The sequence below is a fragment of the Myotis davidii genome, unplaced genomic scaffold, assembly GCF_000327345.1.
Source record: "Myotis davidii unplaced genomic scaffold, ASM32734v1 scaffold497, whole genome shotgun sequence".
Classification (NCBI taxonomy): Eukaryota; Metazoa; Chordata; class Mammalia; order Chiroptera; family Vespertilionidae; genus Myotis; species Myotis davidii.
The window spans coordinates 916,048-931,207 of record NW_006288434.1 but is presented as its reverse complement, the minus strand read 5'-3'; the positions used below and the strand labels follow the sequence as shown (position 1 = coordinate 931,207).

At 36.3% G+C, this 15,160-nt stretch overlaps 1 protein-coding gene across 1 annotated transcript in view; it reads left to right on the top strand.

The window, feature by feature from the left end:
* Positions 1 to 15,160, top strand: part of ZFPM2 (zinc finger protein, FOG family member 2) — a 331,407-nt gene that overhangs the window by 12,813 nt on the left and 303,434 nt on the right. Inside the window, exon 2 of the mRNA XM_006760253.1 lies at positions 8,478 to 8,579. The gene's annotated coding sequence lies outside the window, so the exon portion shown is untranslated. The remainder of the gene's footprint in view (positions 1 to 8,477; positions 8,580 to 15,160) is intronic.

Below are 15,160 nucleotides of genomic sequence, written 5' to 3'. Positions count from 1 at the left end.
CAGGCTTTATCCAATGGCCTACATATTTATTGTACACCTACTGTATCAGACACTGTGAGACATGCTGTGAATGCCATGGGAGTAGGCACAGGGAAGGTTCTGGCTATTGTAGAATTTAAATTATAACATAGGCACACAAGTGGTGCTCTGTGGTTGGACCTAGTGAGGATATTCGGAGGAAGTGTCCCTATGGATGGCACACTTGAGCTGGCATCTAAGGCTGAGTAGGCAGCAACTAGGTAAAAAGAAGTCAGAGGGTCCCAGGTAGAGGGAACAGCACGAGGTTGGCGAGAGCCTGGTGAGCCTGCAAAGAGAGAAGGGGCGCTGTGGTGTGAGTTGACCCAGGAGAGAGAGGTATGGGCCTAAGAGATCAGTAAGGACGGTGAGCATAGGGTGAAAGGCAGGAAATAATGAGAGGGGGCATAAGAGACGAAGATAAAGATCTTGAAAGCTGAAACATTGAATGCAGATTTGAGCTTCCCCTAACCAGTGGTCGGCAAACTCACTAGTCAACAGAGCCAAGTATCAACAGTACGACAGTTGAAATTTCTTTTGAGAGCCAAATTTTTTAAATATAAACTGTATAGGTAGGTACATTGTTATTAACTTAATTAGGGTACTCCTAAGGCTTAGGAAGAGCCACACTCAAGGGGCCAAAGAGCCGCATGTGGCTCGCGAGCCGCAGTTTGCCGACCACGGCCCTAAGCCATAGTAGAGAGAGAAAATAAAAGAGCGAGATAGAATTTCAATGGTCAAGCAGTCGCAAAAACAGGGTTTATCAGAAGAAGTGAATGGGATCCCCTATCTGTGAGCTCGGAGAGTCATTCTTTATTAGGTGTGTGAACCAGTGTTGGATAAAGGGCATTTAGATATCGACCAAAGTCATTGTTGGCTGCTGCCCCAGAACATGCCAGGGCATGCATTCTCCATTGTCCTTAGCATTCTGGATATATGGCTTACATACAGTCCATTTAAGATAAGCGAATTGTATTGTATTAATGAAACTCTGTGGTAATGAGTGATTGGTTATGAATCATATCCTCAGATGGATTATGAGAGCAATAGCCTCTCTGGAAATGAATTATGTTGTTAAAAAGGAAAAGACTAAAGAGTAAGTTTATATGGAAAACAATGCTCAAATAAACCTTCTCTAACTGGTTTGATTTTTCTGTTAGATTAGGTCGGCTTGTTGAGGAGGCAATTTCAGAGATGGTGAGATTTGGCTTTACTTTTTTTAAAAAAATATATTTTATTGATTTTTTACAGAGCGGAAGGGTTAGGGATAGAGAGTTAGAAACATTGATGAGAAAGAAACATCGATCAGCTGCCTTCTGCACTCCCCACTGGGGATGTGCCCGCAACCAAGGTACATGCCCTTGACTGGAATCGAACCTGGGACCCTTGAGTCTGCAGGCCGACCCTCTATCCACTGAGCCAAACCAGTTAGGCCATTGGCTTTACTTTTTGTTGTTGGTGGTGATGATGACTTCCGGAAGTGAATGCTAGATGACTGAGGCCAGCAAAATGAGGACCTCGGGGTTTCTTGATTCATGGAATAGCAGGTAGATGCATAGATAAATCACATCCTCATCTACAGGCTCCCAGACATGGCTTTGGAACAAGAGATGACTTAATTGTGCAGAATCCTCCTCCAAATGGAATATAGTAGTTGCAGTGTTTTGGGGGTTTCTTTATTTGTTGTTGTGTGATTTTTTTTAAGGGCGGGAGAAAAAAAATAAATTATTTAAATGTAAACTTTCAAATACATATTGTAGAAACATCATCAAAATAAGATGTCCTTCCCCCATACTTGTTTATATATGTGATTTTGGCAGGAGCTCGCCGAGAGAAATAGTGAGGAATAAAAATTGAATTCTTTGAATGATATGCTGCTGAGAATTTGCCTTATTTTAACTCAGTGGAAATTTCCCTTACGCTCCAGGTCTTCAGGGGACTGAAGGTTTGAGAGAAACTCGTTTCACATGAAGGAAGATATTGACATCAAGGATAAATGTCCAGGACTGCAGAAAGAGTTTATAAATCGCGTTTTCCTTCCTAAGTTAGCAGTACTTTTAATGTGACTTTTAAATGCGATCATGACCATACATGTTGGTATTTTCAAGAATTTTCCCTTACAGACTAGATAGTAAAATGCCACAGATTGCAATAGTCACCCGTTGGGTGTACAGATTGAGTTTCTTTTCAAAATAAGATTTAGCCCTGGAACCTCTGTCATCAACTGTTTCTGGATTGTTCCCTCATGCAGGGTCTGAACATGTATGGAATCTATTTTTTGAATCTGCTTAATTGTTCATATTCTAGATTATGAAAAGGCTGTTATATAAGGTACAAGGAAATCACATGCATTTTTTTTTAAAGTTCATTGTGTGCTGAGTATCCCGAACTTGGCAAAAAAAACCCAAACTTGCATTTCTTATACATTTGTAGCAATTGAAAAGGAGACTTGAGTCAGAGACCATTATAGTAGGAATCCACAGAATAATAAACCTGTTTTTTTTTTTTCAGTTGAAATGTTTAGATTCCTTTTAGGTATGAGCAAAAAAAATCAGTCCATGTTTTTATTTTGTGTATCTGGAAATCTAACTCTGTCTACAGTTTAGCAATGCACAGTTCATTTAACCTGACACTTTTGTTTGGCTAATGGGTAACCAAACAATTGTTTCAAGCCAAACAACAGTGTGAGGCTATTAGGCAAAGCAAACACAAACTGAATCTTAAACTTGCATGTCCTCGCCCTTCAGTATGAGCTGTGGTTTTCTGTTTTTTTGAGTGTTAAAGTACTTTAACCAAAGCTATCTTGTCTGATGATAAAACCATAAGTGTATGAAGCTCACATTTTTCATCTCTTTTATGACCTTATCTTTCATGAGCGGCTTCTGTGAAGGTACCCTAACTATAGGAAGCACCTGGAAAACATATGTGATATCTTTTCTCTGATAAGCAGTTGTGAACAAGAAAGTCGATCTGTCACTTCTGAACTGTTCATTGTTAAAAAATACTTTGATGATTTAGCTGATTGCAAAATACATTACAGGGATGACTAACAGCGACGGTAGCATTCCTAGTCAAGAAAGTTCAATAGTTATATTGTACGAGCATTTCTATAAGAGGTTACTCTTGATAGGAACTACACGGATTAAAAGAGCAAGGTTGAGAAAGGCCGTTTGCTTGCCTGACTGCTTTCAAGCACTCCTGTTATTTTGTGCCGAAGATGCGACTGTCTCAGACTGTGGCGCATCTTGAATTCCGACAGGAATATCTAACTTTTGGTGAAAAGATGTTTGCTCGCGTTTTTGAAATGATTTTTGCCAGTCAAGGAGAGCCCTTGGCTTTGATCACCTTGCCAACACTACCTAATATGGAATTTTGAGATTCTGTTTCATGTGTTTCAAAGACTCTATTCCAGTTCATTTCCCCCAGTCGTGTGTGCTGTGGACTCTATTGCTCAATAACACCTTCAGTTTCCTCCTAGAGGGGTCTCACTGATTCTGAAAACTAGACTAAGAAAAATGGAAGGGCCCATAAAATATGCATGATATCTTTTAAAAGACCAACAAAAGAGTTTAATCTCGCAATGGGAAACCATTAACTCCATAGCCATAATTTTAGAAATCTTATAGATTTTGTTACTGCTTGGCGTTTGTTCCGTTTCATCATTATATGAGTCCGTTTCTGAACGTATTTAGTGATTATCCCATTAAATGTGTTTGTGCTTTGCTAAAAGTTCACTGAAATTTCTGTATGAAAGGATGTGAATAAAGGATTTTAGCAAGTACATGAATGAATGTCAAATGCATTCCTAGGTCTCTTGATAATTCTCTGTCTAGCATCCTTTTCTCCCTTTCCTTTTCTTACCAAAAAAGCTTTCGAAGTAGTATCTTAACAAATTTGTTATTACTATGTTGGCTGTTAATTGTCATGCCATTTTTTTTTTCATAAGCTACTCTGGAGTGCTGATTTCAAACTTACAAACTAAAAATGAATAGAAGTAAAAAAGAACACAGGTCAGTACAGTCATTTCCATTCAAATCGAGTAGAAGCTTGAATTGAGCTGATATCAAAATGAAGTTCTGTTTATACACTTTCCATGAGAGTAAGTATATTGATAAGAAAGAAACCTGTATTGAGAAGGAAAATAGTGTTTCCTGAAAGTAATTCAGAGATTTCATATTAGATTAAATTATTTTTAATACTTTTATTTTTCATTAGTAAGAAGATTAAGAATGAATTAGGTAAAACATTACCATAAAAATAAGAGCTAGTTTCTTGAGATAAACTTAGAAGATGAAAGCTGTAAAACTTGAAACATGTGACATATTTTAGTTATTAAATAGAAATAGTGTGCTGAAAGCAGTTAATTAATGAATATAATGCTATTGCAGTAGATTACAGTAAAAAGAATGAAACCAAAATCTAATTACCTCACTGGTCAGTGAGCAATGGTTATTGATTAAGCATCTCTGTGTAGTTGGTTTTACTGAGTCCCACGTAAAGTAACGCTTATAAAGATTAAATCCATTAAACATTTCATTTTAATATGGCAGCATAATGAAGAAACAAGGCTTATTTATGGGGAAAACCACTATCCAAATCCCATCTTGCTCTTTGTTGTTTGAAATCTAATAAACTCTGTACTGTAATTATGGCTTGAAGTGTGGTCTTTGGATTCAGACTGGCTCAGGATCAGTTCTTGGCCCTGCCACTTCCTAGCAGTGTGCTGGGCATCTTCCCACTTACCTGCCTCTGGTGTGCTCCTCTGGCCTACAAGGGTGCTAGTATATGGCAGAGTTGTTGAAGTGATGCCATAAAGTGTTCAGCTAGTGCTGTGTGGTATGCAAGGTAGTAGCCGAGTGTAGGTCTAATGTGGAATCTGAGCTTCGTGACATGATCTCTGTCTTATTCACCTTTATGATTTCTGTGTCTGGCATATAGCAGGTATTGAGATGAATATACATTTAGTTATGACCCATTTTGTTTTCTACACTAAAAAATAGAATTTTATTTGACATTCTTGTGTTTTGGGTCATCATTCCCTCTTTTTTTTTTTTTTTTGCATTCTTTCTTTGAGAAAACACCACTAAATAATCAGGCAGAAACTTTAAACTATTCTTTTCTCAGGATTTATTTTTATTGAAGATATATGGATGTGTGTGTATATGTCTGTGTGTGTGTGTGTATTTAACACCGAGTTTCATAAATAGCTTAAATAAATGCAATTTCTTTTGAGCTGCTAATTGTTTACAATCAACTATTTCCACAGTGCTTCATTAAATACTTTGAAATTCTTTTCAGTAGTTCTAATTATATGTGCTGCATTTTGAAACAAATTGGAGCGAAGCATCCCATGAATCAAGATTATCAATACCGAGCATTGCTCCAGATGTTGGCACAAGTTGAAATCTAAGTTCTACAGTTTTGTTTTTTTAAAATATTTTTTCTTTTTTCTTTATTGATTAAGGTATTACATATGTGTCCTTATCCCCCCCATTACCCCCCTACTCATACCCTCACCCTCACCCCCCTGGTGTCTGTGTCCATTGGTTAGGCTTATAGGCATGCATAAAGTCCTAATCATCTGAGAGATGCAAATCAAAACAACAATCAGGTACCATCTCACACCTATCAGAATGGCTATCATCAACAAATCAACAAACCAAGTGCTGGAGAGGATGTGGAGAAAAAACTCTTATTCACTGCTGATGGGAATGCAGACTGGTGCAGCCACTGTGGAGAACAGTATGGAGTTTCTTCAAAAAATTAAAACTGGAACTCCCATTTGACCCAGTGATCCCACTTCTAGGAATATATCCCAAGAAACTAGAAACACCAATGAGAAAAGATATATGCACCCCTATGTTCATAGCAGCACAATTTACCATAGCTAAGCTCTATAGTTTTGATTTGACCGTTAAGTGACATTTAATGAACTTATTTTACTTTATGAAATTACTAGTTCAATCAAGCCCTTAATAAGCTGAACTATAGAATTTTCATGTTGAGTTATTGACCAGATTTCTCTGTGCATCGAAGGTCTGCTGAGATTTGTAGTCATTCTACCATTTTCTTTTCCTAGTCATACTGGATGAGAATAATCGTGGGTAAATTCAGCCTATATCAAATGAAGGAAAGGACTTTGTTCAGTTAACTATCATACGATAGCAATATTTTTCTCTTTCTCTTTGGCATCTTGAAACTTCATCTGGACACAACTCTTATATCTTTGAAATGGTTTAAGTTTAACCACCTCTAAGCTGCCATTTTTCTTGCCACAACAATGGAATTACTATAATGTTTTTCCTAAGGGATTATTCATTCTTAACCTGAAAAATGGAGTCTTGGGACATTATACCTGTAGAGTTGTTTCCTCTAAGACCAAGCCTGCAAAATGTCAGGTATGTTTTTGCTTCCTTCCTCTAGGAAGCCTCGACTGCACCAAGTCCATGTCAGGTGTCATGCCTGTGTGCCTCTCGTATATCATGGACGCTCCCATCAAAGCACTCATCATGCGCGGTTGCAATCTATTGATTTGTCTCTGTCCTAGTCTGCAAGTTAGGTGAGAAGAGGGCCAGTCTTTGTTTTGTGGTCTTAATGCTCAACACAGCGCCTAGGAATCAAAATGTAGTATTTTTATCAATTCATAAGGATGTACATCACTTCTGTTCAATAAAGATGAACTTGTACAGATTCAAATGAAAACTTTTTACTTCTCATGTTTGTGATTCTGATATATTCGACGATTCTGATATAGTTTTCCAAACATACTTGTTTCTCACTATATTTGTCATTAGTTTCTTTCTTCTTCCAAATAAGTAATTTACCTAATAAAATATTTCAGAGTAGAGTGAACTATAGTCTCACAAAAATTTCGGACAAGGTTATCTGAGACATGAGTCAATGTTGTTATGGAATGAATAAAGAGAAAGTCAAAGACCAGACCAAAAAAAGGGTGTTTATAGAAACTCAATAAATATATGTTAACTAGAGGCCTGGTGCATGAAAATCGTGCACTGGGCGGTAGCAGGGCGGGGGCGGGGAGGTGTCCGTCAGCCTGGCCTACACCCTTTCGCAGTCCAGGACCCCTTGCTCCTTACTGCTCGGCTCGCTGCTCCTTAACGCTGTCATGGAGGCGAGAGAGGCTTCCGCCACCACTGCTGTGCTCGCCAGCCATGAGCCTGGCTTCTGGCTGAGCAGCACTTCCCCCTGTAGGAGTGCACTGACCACCAGGGTACAGCTCCTGCCATGAGCGTCTGCCCCCTGGTGGTCAGTGCACATCATAGTGAATGGTCGTTCTGGTCATTCCACTGTAATGGTCCGTTAGGCTTTTATTATATAGATTATTGAACGTATGTTGCATGGTCGTATCAGTCCCCCACTGAAATAACCTAGTGCTTCTCACTGACTTCACTATGAAGGTAGAAGTCCAAAATTAGTCATAATAGGTTCTTCCTGGTCAATGTCATTTTATGCTTCTGGGCTCTGTATTTCTGTCTCTTAATTGTCTCATTGGAATTATTCATGGACTGCTCTGATTGTTGGTTTAAAATAAAATTACTTTAAAATTATATTTTTACTTTTAAAATGTGCTTGCCTTGTTAATGTGTTTCTCCTCCTTTGGCATAATTATACTTATTTGTTTAATTTAGCTTTAATGTTGAAAGTCTTACAGATGTCTTCCTTTTTTTCCCCATGGACCCCTTGTCGCTCACACCTGCTCCCCACCCCCCACTCCCCACCCCAGGCCTTCACCACAGTATTGTCTGTTCTTGTGCTCAAAAAGTATTATGTTTCTCTTTTATTATGTGAAAATGAAGGCATGGAACTGTCCAGACTGGCTGTACTCACTGTATTACAAGGATACCTCTCTATATAGCTTCTTGCATTGTGAGGACTGAGTCACTGGCTCATCACATATTCTAATCATTTAAATATAGCCTTTTCTAGACCCGTTTAAAAAGTAAATGTGGCCTAGTTTTAGCAAGCCTAAAGCTGGGGGAAAAAATAAAATCTTCTTTAAAATAACCTATATTCAACCCCAAACATAAATATGTCTTTTCTATGATATTTAATTTTGTCTTTTCCATCTTGCCTCTATAAAAACTATAACTCAGAAATAAGTGAGTTAAGATTTTCTGTATTGAAGGTATTATAAAAATTACACACTGCTTTTTAATTTTCCTTCTTGTATAGACTATTAATAACTTCAAATGAAAAATTTTATGGGAATGCTCTTTATTGTTTATAGCAGTTAACTTTACTTATTAATGAATAATGCTGGTTTTGTTTATTATCAAGCTGTAATAGATATCAAAATGAGTATTCATGGACATTGTCAGTATAGTGACAATACATGTAATGAATATAAAATTAGACATATTCTAAGCACATCCCGCTACAAGGACTTAAATGTCAAGTTTAAATCCTCATTTCCCTTCCTCTCTGTGTGTTGGTGTTCCTAGGTGATGAAGAGGGCGTCCAGGAGACGGCGGAGTCAGATGGGGACACGCAGCCAGAGAAGCCAGGGCAGCCTGGAGTGGAGACGGGTGACTGGGATGGACCAGGTAGGACAGAAACTTTAAAATGCAACCACCTGTTGCTACTATCAGAAATTCACTGGGTTTTCTCAAATTATAATTAGGTCATAAACTCTTCATGACCTTAAAAAAGTTATTTGTTTATATACTGGTTACTTGGGAGGTTAAATAAACATCATTATCTGAAGAAAATTTTATCTTTTACCTTTGCTTGAAGTCTTCATCTTGTTTTCATTCATACTCATAGAAGAATTAGTCAACTCTACTTGCTTTTTCTTTGAACTGAAATCTTTATGCTAAATCTGTATTCAAATTGGGCATATTTTTAAAGCTTCAAAACAGTAATAATAATAATACATAATAATACTTCAAAGAAAAATTTTCAGTGTAGTCATATTGTAAGTTATAGAGTCTCAATATGTACTTAGAAGTTTAGAAAATTCCAACAGATGCCTCACTTAGAGCCAAGGTTTTGGCAACATTTTCATTTTCATGAATGAAAATTAAATTTAATTTTAAAGATCCTGACATCTTACCATTTCAAGAAAAACAAAAACTGACCAAAATACTCCAAAACACCAATATAATTGTATATAAATATATAAAGTTCATAAAAACCCTGTGGAAAAACAACACCTTTGTATTTGGTGCCAATGTAATTTACAGTTGGTGGTATATTTATAAATGCAGACTATTATGTCATAGGGCTTAAGAATATGAGTGAGTTTAGAAGTGATTTTCGCCACAATTTTCAAAGCAGTAACGTTTTTCATTAAGAGGGATCCCTACATTTCAATCACATTTTCAGCCTTGTGTGACTCTGCAGTTTGCTCTCCGCTGTGTGTGAAGAGGAGAGGAACTCTGGTAGGAATTTTCTGAAACCAGCTGCTGTAAAATAAAATGCAAACAAAAATGAAGATACACTATCTGATTATTAGGATGTCATTTCTAATATTACTCATGAGACACACACATGTTTGTATTCTATGTACCATAGCATAATGTTACACAAGATTTTGGATGAAAATCTATAATAATAAAAGCATACTATGCTAATTAGACCAGATAGCCAAATGACCTTCTGGATGACCTTCCGGACGTCCTACTGGACGACCTTCAGGACGAAGCCTTGGCTGCAAGGGCTGAGGCAAGCTGTGCGGCTGTGAGGGCCGAGCCCTTTGCACAAATTTCACGCATCGAGCCTCTAGTGTATTATGTATATAAAGTACCATAAAACCACAGTTTTTAAGAGTTTAAAAGGAAATGTGGGCTTCTGGCATTCTGACCTTTATTGCATAATTCTGTCTTTTCAATTCAGGGAAGACTGCCTTTGATTAAAAATGTACAAAATATACTGAGGAGTCAGTTAAAGTATAACTTCATTCAGGATATGATTTTTCACTTTTAAGTGAAATTAATTTAATCTGTCTGATTTAATGAACATTTTCTTTCGTTGACAGTGGAGAAATGTTCTTTTTGTGTGACACATATGAATATGTAAAAACTTTAAAGAAAAATGTATGTCTTTAAGCAGGTATGTGTATGAGAAAAATTTTAACATGTACAGTAAAATTGATAAAACATTTTCCCCTATTTTGCAAAAAAAAGTTTAATTAATTTGAAACTTTTTGATGAGGTTCAACAAAAGACAGTTGGATATTTATGTTTTTAAGGTAGAATATTTATGTCTTTCCTTTAATCAGGAGAAAGTATAGAGGACTTTTTTTTACTTTTGCAATTATATAAATAGAGATTATATCAATACTTTTACTCAGATTTTTTAAAAATATATATTTTATTGATTTTTTTACAGAGAGGAAGGGAAAGGGATAGAAAATTAGAAACATTGACGAGAGAGAAACATTGATCAACTGCCTCCTGCACACTCCCTATTGGGTATGTGCCCGCAATTAAGGTACATGCCCTTGACCGGAATCGAACCTGGGACCCTTGAGTCCGCAGGCCGATGCTCTATCCATTGAGCCAAACCAGTTAGGGCTTTACTCAGATTTTTATTCTTCACAAAACATTATTGGCATTTTCCAACTGTATTGAGATAAAATTATCCAGGTTTTAATGACCGTTTCCAAGCATGTTAGAAAATAGCTCTGGATTCTAAGCATTTAAGGTTCAGATTCTGGATTTGCCATTAATTTGCTGGGTCATTTTTAGCAATTTGCTTACTATCTCTGTGCCTGTATTCCCAGTTGTCAAATGCAGAGAATCACATTATGGAATTTGTAAGAAGTATACACATAAAATGCACGTGATCATTATTATGGCTTTGGAATTGTTGCGTCTTGAAGCAGAACGTTTTAAAATTCTTCTCGGCATTTTTTAAAAGCCCAATAGTAGTATCTGTGGTTGCACAAAAATGCATCTACTTTTGAATTTAACCACAAATTATTAGCTAAGACATGAGGTAATGAGCCAGGTGTGACTTCAAGGTCTCCTAATGTTGATGCCCTCCCCCCCAATTCAGACAGTCACTCTAAGATAGGCGGTTTTCTCTAAAAATAGACAGAATAAAAGGACAAGGAAATTATCTAAAGAATTTGAGGCATAGAGCTGACATCATTTAAGATAGATTAGGATTTATCTTATTTTTAAAGAGTTTGATTGAAGACGGCTCCACAACCTTTCTTGATGGCTCATTTCAATAATGAATCAACTCCTATCTGAAGTGTTCTATTTTTATCAAATGCCAGCTTTACAGTGAAAACTTTTTCCCCTTTGTTTGTTATTCAACTAAAAAGTACATTTAGTAATTGCTTAGACCTTTGTTCACTCTTAGGATTGGGTGGGACCTAAACATCTTTTGCAAAAATCACCTTGCATTTGAAACCAGTTCTGTGGTGTGAAATTCTTTAATGTTTAATTATATGAACCTAATTCATTGGTACTTGTTAACCAGTCTTTCTCCTTTTCATCTGTGTTTGCCTGTACTTCGCTTCTATCACTTCTGCTACATTAAATATCTCTTCTTTCCTTTTATTACCCTCACAAGTTTCATGTCTTATCACCCTTGCAGTATTTCAGTTTACCAATATTCTTATACACTTAATCCATCAATAAATGGTTATTGTGTACTAATAATTTTGAAAGGTGCTAGGGGGGAGTCCAAAGGTGGTGTATGATGCTGCCCACACTCTTGATGCTATTTCTCTCCTTCACCTCTTTTAATTACTCCTGTGTTGCATTGATGCTACTCATTGTGTTACTCATTGATGCACTAGTTAAGTATGTCCAGCTAGGAAGTAGGGAATGGCCTAAACTATAGAAGAAAAGGTATGAATTGAAGAGTCAGACAGATCTGTGCTTGAGTTCACACATTGATGCTTGGGGCCTTGTGAGCTCAGGCATATTGAACAGCTAGGCCTCAGTTTCCTTATCTGTAAAATGGAAAGAATAGTAACTGCATTGAAACGTTATGAGGGTGAAATATGAAAGGGATGATATAAAGTATCTAGCACAGAGCTTGGAAGAGCATGGGATTCAGCAGATGTTAATGATTTTTCCCCTCACGAGCCACATGCGGCTCTTTGGCCCCTTGAGTGTGGCTCTTCCTAAGCCTTAGGAGTACCCTAATTAAGTTAATAACAATGTACCTACCTATATAGTTTAAGTTTAAAAAATTTGGCTCTCAAAAGAAATTTCAGTCGTTGTACTGTTGATATTTGGCTCTGTTGACTAATGAGTTTGCCAACCACTAGTCTAGAGTATTAACTTACGTATTTAGATTTAGAAGGAGACTTGGGGAAGAGAATTCAGAAAAATTGTTATAAATTCATGATTTATCACTATGAAAGAATCACCATAAAAGTCACATCTTACTTATATTAACTCTAAGAATGCTAATTCTCTAGGTTATGTTATTATAAACATTGTTACTTCGTCTTACACTTGGGAATACTGAATAATTTGTTTTTTCTGGTTTAATATTGAGTAAATTTAGGTCTCGCCATCAGACTTACAGCAGCTATAATTGAAATTTCCAGGAGCTCTATTAAAGGAACATGTAACTCAAATTATGCAAATAAGTACATGTGTATTAATGCAAATATACACAGATATAAAATTTAGGGCAAGCAGTTATGTAGATTCTTTGACATGAACTTTTCAAGATAAGCATGTATTTTATTAAGTAGATTTTGATATTTATATGTTAGATATTTGGGATATTTTAATAAAAATGCAAACGAAAATAATAACCTTCATTGACTTTGATGAATTAGTAGAATACAATTATAAATAACTTTTATATTATATATTACAGATTGATTCATGGAAGTCTGATTTTCCATGAGGTAAATTATTTTTGGAGAGTGTATGAGTGGAGAAAACCAAAAACATTTCTTCCATTTACATTGTGACCTTGTCGCTTATCAATTGTGTGGCTTTGATAAGTTATTAATTCACCAAGGCCTCAGTTTCCTTAATTATAAAATGGGGCTAATAATAATAATAATAATAATATCTACATCATTATTGACATTTTCTGTGTAAACAGAAGAGCTCAAAGCTTTATACATGTTTAATAAATAGCTCTTAATATGACTTTTAGGATCATTTGGCAGTTGTGTTTTTGTAGCCCTTACAATGCCCGTTTAATGATAAGTCCTCATTAAACACTTGTACTTGTGAATTAACTTTGCAAAATAATTTTGTTACATAGACGTCACCGTAGGGCGACATTAACTCTGTTCTATTCAGATAGAGTGAAATCATGATTCAGTAAGAAATTTTAACGTAAATACTTTGCAGGAATAGTTGTCTAGCATAAAATCATACATGTGTACTTGTTGCATCTGGACTAAAAATTGGTCAAGAAATCATAAACAAGTCACCTCATTCAGTTGCTGTTTAACATTATGGATGCACTCAAATGACCAGGCTAGTTCTGCTTTGTGCCTTAAATTAAACTAAGAAGATGGGAGTGTTTTGCAGAAAGTGGAATGGTGGCTACAAGACCACTGTGAGGTAGAAGCACACACTAATGATACAGATTTTTTTTTTTCTTCTCCTTACTAGTTCATCCAAAGGAGGGGTTGGAGATTACAGTTCTGATTTCGTTTCCTTTTTGATTGGGAAAATGTGGTAGATATAAGATCTGGGAAATGCCATTTGAAGTAAATTAACAGAAACCTATGAAACATAGTTAACCATAGATATAGTCTGACAGTAAGAAGAATATTTTGAGAAGCGGAGGAAATCGTAGAATGACTGTGTATTACTCTGACAGTGAATTGGTATTATCTCTGCTATCAGATAATGCAGTTATCATTAATTTTCACATTTGCATTTCAATCTTTGGAAGGAAATGACTCTTGCCGGATGAAGATAAGAGCTCTGTACTACTATAATGAACCATCATTTTATCCCAATGCTTTGTGTCCATATGAAAATGAGGCTGGGGGAGTGGGGAGGAGAGAGAGAAGAACTAGGTTGTGGGGGGAGGTGTCAGAAAAACATTATAACAAAAGTGGCAAAATTTGCTGCAGACTTTTGAGCTCCTTATGAAACAAGAGGGGGGTCAAAATAAATCTTCTATAGTGTAGTTAAGTGGATACTGGATTAAGAGATGAAAGCTTTACCCTCTGTAGAACAGAATACCACATAAACAGAGTGAAAAAGTTCTCTATCTCATTCCCTTACTTCAGTTGGCATTCTCATGTAGAATTAGGGCACATATAAACCCAACAACAACAAAAAAGTAGGCTGAAGGCAAAGTACTTATTTATGGTTTGGAAAGATATGTCCTTGAGTTATAAAATACTGCATGAAATGTACCATTTATTATTATTATTATTTCTGTTCATTTGTATAAGGATGGGAAGTAAAGCTATTTAGATACTGAATTGTTATAGAATTTGCCTAATTTGCTTGTACTGTATAAGCTTAATTGAGAAATTTAAGCTAAAGGATAATGGTTTTGAGATTAATTTTCTTTGGACCTAACTTTGCAGTGACCTTTTCCTTCAAGTATTTCATGCTGGAAAATGGATACAGTGTCAAATTTTGTCAATAAATAATGCTCCCAGAAAAATAGATAACAGACTATTTTTTCTTGTCCTATACCCTGCTCCCATGGCAAAATCAACTGGTTACAGTAAAAGCTCCCCTAAGCCTGGCCTGCATGGCTCAGTGGTCGAGTGTCGACTTCTTAAACAAGAGGTCATGGTTTAATTCCCGGTCAGGGCACATGCCCAGGTTGTAGGTTTAATCCTCCTGCAATGGGAGATGTAATAGGAGGCAGCTGATCAATGACTCTCATCATTGATGTTTCTATTTCTCTCTCCCTCTCCCTTCCTCTCTGAATTCAATAAAAACATTTTTTAAAAAATGTATATAGATGTAATATATATGATAAAAGTAGAAAAGAGGATAAAGAAATGCAACTGTACTATTACAAAGTTCCTGCATCTTTCTTGTAGTAATTCATACAAAGTCTGAAAAGATAGTGAAAAATTAAGATGCATAGTGCGATCCTTAGAGCAACCAATATTAGTGATTTTTAACTAGAACTTTTAAGGTGGAGCTTTGGTACCATAACTGGACTGTGTTAGCTTGAAGTGTTCTTGATACATAAATAACATCTTTGCATTTCC